Below are 5,909 nucleotides of genomic sequence, written 5' to 3'. Positions count from 1 at the left end.
AATTTAGACACCAATCAACCTAAGCTGCATGTGTTTGGACTGTGGGAGGAGGCCAGAGTACCCAGAGAGAACATGCAAACTCCACACAGAAAGGTCCCAGGTGGGCCCGAACCCGGAACCTTCTCATTGTGAGGCAATGGCACTAACCACTGCGCCACCGTGCTGCCCTATCTTCACTAAATATACTTTGAAGGGGAACATTAAAGCTCCTGTTTTTACCTCACTGTTGCTTGACTCTGTACCACACAAATTGTGATTGTTCACGAGACACATGCTCACAGAAACGTTTAGGAATATCTTCGACATGTCTTCCTCACTTGCTTTCCATCTGAGTTGTTTTGCAGCTCAGGATAACATGAAGCTATTTTTGCTGTGGTTATTTACTCATAAAGATATGCAAGAATCACATTTGAGTAATCAGATTACTTGTGTTCCATGCAAACATGATAACACAATCCACATTGAAATACATTATAGTTGGGGTATACTGCATGTGTCCTCAGCTCAAGTCATATAGTCAGTGAATTTGTATTTTTAACAAAAGATAGCAAATAAATGTCACTGATGCCCAGAGGCAGGCAAATCCAGGCATTTTAATCATGAGACTGATGATCAGATATAATTCAGATGTTTACTCAATAACAGCTGAGCAAATTGCCCCACTGTGCTTAGTTAAAACACTGAAGGCCTTGTGAGCGACTGACCCACAGTGGCTAGTTTCAGGTGATTAACAGCAGCAGCAATGAGCAGATGTGAGCAGAGCAACGTTTAGCATCTGTCTCTGACATTTTCCAGGTGAACCACACCTCAAGTGCTATTGCTAGTTGAAAATTAACTCTGAGATTAATGAGTGTGTCTAAATTCTGTCCAGATCTTCTTGCCAACAGAAATTCAAACATTCTCTCTATGGAAATTTTAAAAAATTCTGTAAGAAAAAAATAATTTTGATTTTCTTAATATTGATCCAGTCAGCTCCTTTACTTTGATATAGGCCTTGAATACGCACTGTAAGCTGTTTAATGGAGGAAACTATGATATGAGAGTAAAGAATCTATCATAAAAATGGCCAGAATGGAAAGAATCCTAGTCATAACAACTGCTCCTCAGTATAGAAATGACAGATGCTGTCTGTAATATGGATGCATCAGAATCACAGATGAACAGCCACCTAGATAATGTTGGAATCATGCAGGAATTAAAATTAAAACCAGGATAACACATAACAGGGACCAGCTTTCATGTAGTCATACTAATAGATGATGGTGATAGACCAGAATTTGAGTATAATGACTATAAGGACCCAGTTTTGGTTTATGGCGGGAAAAACAGGGCTAAAGTTGGCGGGTGTACAAGAAGCCAAGGTATTATATAGTAAGACAACTCAAAACACAGATGAGATGACTAGCTCAGAGCAACACAGGCAAGAAAAGTGGCTCAGCAGCATAAGATAATATAGAACACTGAACACTGGGAAATAGTCTCAGCAAGATCACGCAGGATTACTGCTGAGTATCAGGATAATTATAATAATCACCTTTATTTGGCCAAGTATGTTACAGACACAATGAATTTGTTTCCGGTACAGAACCGAGGGCAGCCATCTGCGGCGCCAACTCACACCGATGGCTCTAACCATCGGGGGCAACTTGGGGTTCGGTGTCTTGCCCAAAGACACTTCGACATTGTGACTGCAGGCACTGAGATTTGAACCTCAAGTTGGGAGACGATTGCTCTACCCACCGAACAACAGTCGCCCCCTCAGGTACATTTTCTGTTGTGGGAACATACAGCACTTCTGTTAAATAGTGACACAATTATATAGTCATATTGACTATATAGGTAAAAGTCGGGTAAGAGGTTGGAGCTTCTGCAATGACTGTCACAGTGCTGAATAGCTCGAGGGCATGCTGACATTGAGTGTGAGGTAAAAACAGCTCAAAGCCAGTTTAAATGTTAATCAAGACAAAACAGAAAGAACCTAACTTCCACTGATTTTACTGCACTAAATTATCTCACTTTGAAAACCATCTGAATGTCACTTTGTGAAGTTCTCAAAAGTCCATCAAGATGTGCAATTCCAAAAATGTATTTTCCAGTATATATGGTATTTATTTTAGGATTTACAAATTCTAATTCACAAATGTTTTGTGACTAATATTCAGCAGAAGAAGCAGAAGAAGTGGGACCAGGCACTGGGATTTTCATAGCAAAGGCATAAAGTTGTACAAAGTCCCAGCTACATAAGTTCAACTTTCAGAGATGTGCATTTCTATAGTAGTTGTGTGCATGACTTTGTAGAGTTGGCTTGTCCATTCAATAGGTTTCCTGTCCAACAGCTGAGAAAATGTTGATATTACAGAGCCCAGAGGTCATGTGGGAGAAATATTTAGTAATCTGCATGCTAGTGATTAACAAACAAAGCTTTCCTGAGGCAGTGAAGCTTTGGAGTCCACTGTATCACAAAAAGAGTCATTACTGGAAGTGTCATTTTACTCGAGGTTCATTAGTGACACCTGCTGTTAAATGTAGTGAAGTGCAGCCCAAATCAATTTTGCACAGGGTAAATACTGCCATGTTGCATCAGTTGAGTGAAAATTCTATTTTTACTTAAAAAGAAACATTTCTATTCTACTACATTACGTTATATGTCACATACCCTTTGTCAAAGAGGGAGATAATAAAAAAAAATATTATTGGGTTGTTTAAACAGCCCAAACCTATGCTGTCTCCCTCCCTCTCCTTCTGCAGAGCTGCCCTCACCGCTCTGCTCTCACCCTGAGTCTGGCCTCGTCCTTCTCTCCTATCTGACACAGCTACTGTCCCGAGACTCAGCTGTTTATGTCAGAAGACGTATTCTGTTAGGTTTGTAAACAAGCTAATAAAGGGACACTAAAAGCAAAGCTAGGTAGTAATTGCAGGTATTTGCCAGATGTTAAGATGAACTGATGCCAGTGGGGTTGTACTGGTACTTGAAACTTTTTCAGGGTTCAAGGATGTTATTGTCAATTCACCATATGTGCAGGACATACAGAAAATCGAAATACCGTTTCTCTCTCACCTAGTATTGGGTGCCATAACATTTAGGAACTAAAATAGAATAAAGTAGAATAAAAATAGAACAGAATAAGAACTGGATGGATGTAATTAGGATAAATCTAAACGGTACAGCCAATAAGCTGTGATTCAAAACCCTGTACAGTCAGTGACAGTAGTGTAAACAATAATAGGAGATTGTCAGATGGTTCAGCATCACCAGCGCGTTGGTGATGAGGTGCAATGTATTGAGTTTGTACAACAGCAGAGGTAGTCTTTTTATATCTTTTTATGTTCTGTGGTGGGTTTCGGTCCGTGGGAAGAGGGGGGGAAGTAGTGAACAGTGTTCAGCATCCTCACAGCCTGGTGGATGAAGCTGTTTGTAAGTCTGGTGGAGTGGGCCTGAAGAGTCTGATACCTTCTCCCTGAAGGCAGGAGTCTGCAGTGGGAGTGTGCGGGGTGGGAGGTGTCATCAGCAATGCTGATGACTCTGTGGGTGAGGCTGACTTCAGTATATATTTTTAAATACCTGGACATAAAGCCCTACGCACCTCTTTGTCATTCTCTTTCTCTCTATCTCTCTTGTTTTTGTTTTCTTTTTTTTCTGAGCACCTGACTTTAGTGACTGGCTGTTTGTCAAGTTTACCGAATGTGTGAACGCTCCGTTACAGCAGTGTGACAGACCAAACCTTTTTTTGTCATTGTTGTTCAGCCCAGGGCTCAGCACAGCTGACCTGGTGTTCGAATGTGTCCTGCACATCCTCTTCCTGCCTACACCTAGGTCACAGGTAAAGTAGTTTAAAGTTTAAATGTTAATGTCAGAACCCCCCATGCACTGGGATGATGTGTTTGTTGCTGGCATCTTTACACACATTTTTAACCTGTCCCTCACCAAATCAGTTGTGCCGACATGCTTCAAAACCACCTCCATTGTGCCAGTGCTGAAACATTCCACCCTGACGTGCCTGAATGACTACTGCCCTGTAGCACTCAAACCCATCGTCATGAAGTGCTTTGAGCACCCGGTCCTGGCACACCTGATGACCTGTCTCCCACCCACACTGGATCCCCACCAATTTGCCTACCGCAGCAATAGGAGCACCGAGGATGTAGTCTCCATAGCACTGCACTTTGTACTCAAACATCTGGACAATAACAGTACTTACGTATGCCAGAATGCTGTTCATGAACTTCAGCTGAGCATTTACCATGGTCTCGCTGATGACTCTGTGGGTGAGGCTGACTTCAGTATATATTTTTAAATACCTGGACATAAAGCCCTACGCACCTCTTTGTCATTCTCTTTCTCTCTATCTCTCTTGTTTTTGTTTTCTTTTTTTTCTGAGCACCTGACTTTAGTGACTGGCTGTTTGTCAAGTTTACCGAATGTGTGAACGCTCCGTTACAGCAGTGTGACAGACCAAACCTTTTTTTGTCATTGTTGTTCAGCCCAGGGCTCAGCACAGCTGACCTGGTGTTCGAATGTGTCCTGCACATCCTCTTCCTGCCTACACCTAGGTCACAGGTAAAGTAGTTTAAAGTTTAAATGTTAATGTCAGAACCCCCCATGCACTGGGATGATGTGTTTGTTGCTGGCATCTTTACACACATTTTTAACCTGTCCCTCACCAAATCAGTTGTGCCGACATGCTTCAAAACCACCTCCATTGTGCCAGTGCTGAAACATTCCACCCTGACGTGCCTGAATGACTACTGCCCTGTAGCACTCAAACCCATCGTCATGAAGTGCTTTGAGCACCCGGTCCTGGCACACCTGATGACCTGTCTCCCACCCACACTGGATCCCCACCAATTTGCCTACCGCAGCAATAGGAGCACCGAGGATGTAGTCTCCATAGCACTGCACTTTGTACTCAAACATCTGGACAATAACAGTACTTACGTATGCCAGAATGCTGTTCATGAACTTCAGCTGAGCATTTACCATGGTCTCCCCCTCCAAATTAACCACCAAACTTGGCGACCTGGGCATCAGCACCTCCCTCTGCAACTGGACTCTGGACTTTCTGACCAACAGGCCTCAGCATGTTAGGTCAGACAACACCAGCTCCTCCACCATTATCCTCAACACTGGTGTACCACAGGGCTGTGTGCTGAGCCCATTCCTCTACTCCCTTTTCACCCACGACTGCAGGCCTGTGCATTGCTCCAACACCATCATCAAGTTTGCAGATGACATCATGGTGATCGGCCTCATCAGCGACAACGATGAGTCAGCCTACAGGGAAGAGGTACAGCACCTGGCTGTGTGGTGCACTGACAATAACCTGCTGCTTAACACCAACAAGACCAAGGAGCTCATTGTGGACTACAGGAGGGAGAAAGAAGGCACACATGACCCCATCCACAATAACAGGATGGCTGTTGAACGTGTCTCCAGCTTCAAATTCCTGGGGACCCACATTTCAGAAGATCTGTCCTGGTCCACCAACACCTGCAGCCTGGTTAAGAAGGCTCACCAGCTCCTCTTCTTCCTGAGGACACTGAAGAAGAACCACCTGTCTTCAGCCATCCAGGTGAACTTCTACCGCTGTGCCATTGAGAACATCCTGACCAGCTGTATCACAGTCTGGTATGGAAACTGCTCTGTCTCTGACTGTAAGGCGCTGCAGCGGGTGGTTAAAACTGCCCAATGCATCACAGGGATTCCACTTCCAGCCACTGAGGGCGTCCACAGGGAACGCTGTCTCTGACGTGCTCGCAGCATTCTCAATGACTCCTCTCACCCTACTCACAAACTGTTTGACCTCCTACCCTCTGGGAGGCACTTCAGGAGCCTCCAGACCAAAACCAGTAGACTCAGGAACAGCTTCTTCCCCACAGCTGTCTCCTTACTGAACTCTGTCCCCCGTTGA

The sequence above is a fragment of the Monopterus albus genome, unplaced genomic scaffold (assembly GCF_001952655.1).
Source record: "Monopterus albus unplaced genomic scaffold, M_albus_1.0 scaffold43.1, whole genome shotgun sequence".
NCBI lineage: Eukaryota > Metazoa > Chordata > Actinopteri > Synbranchiformes > Synbranchidae > Monopterus > Monopterus albus.
The sequence above is the reverse complement of the archived record's forward strand: the minus strand, read 5'-3'. Positions refer to the sequence as shown.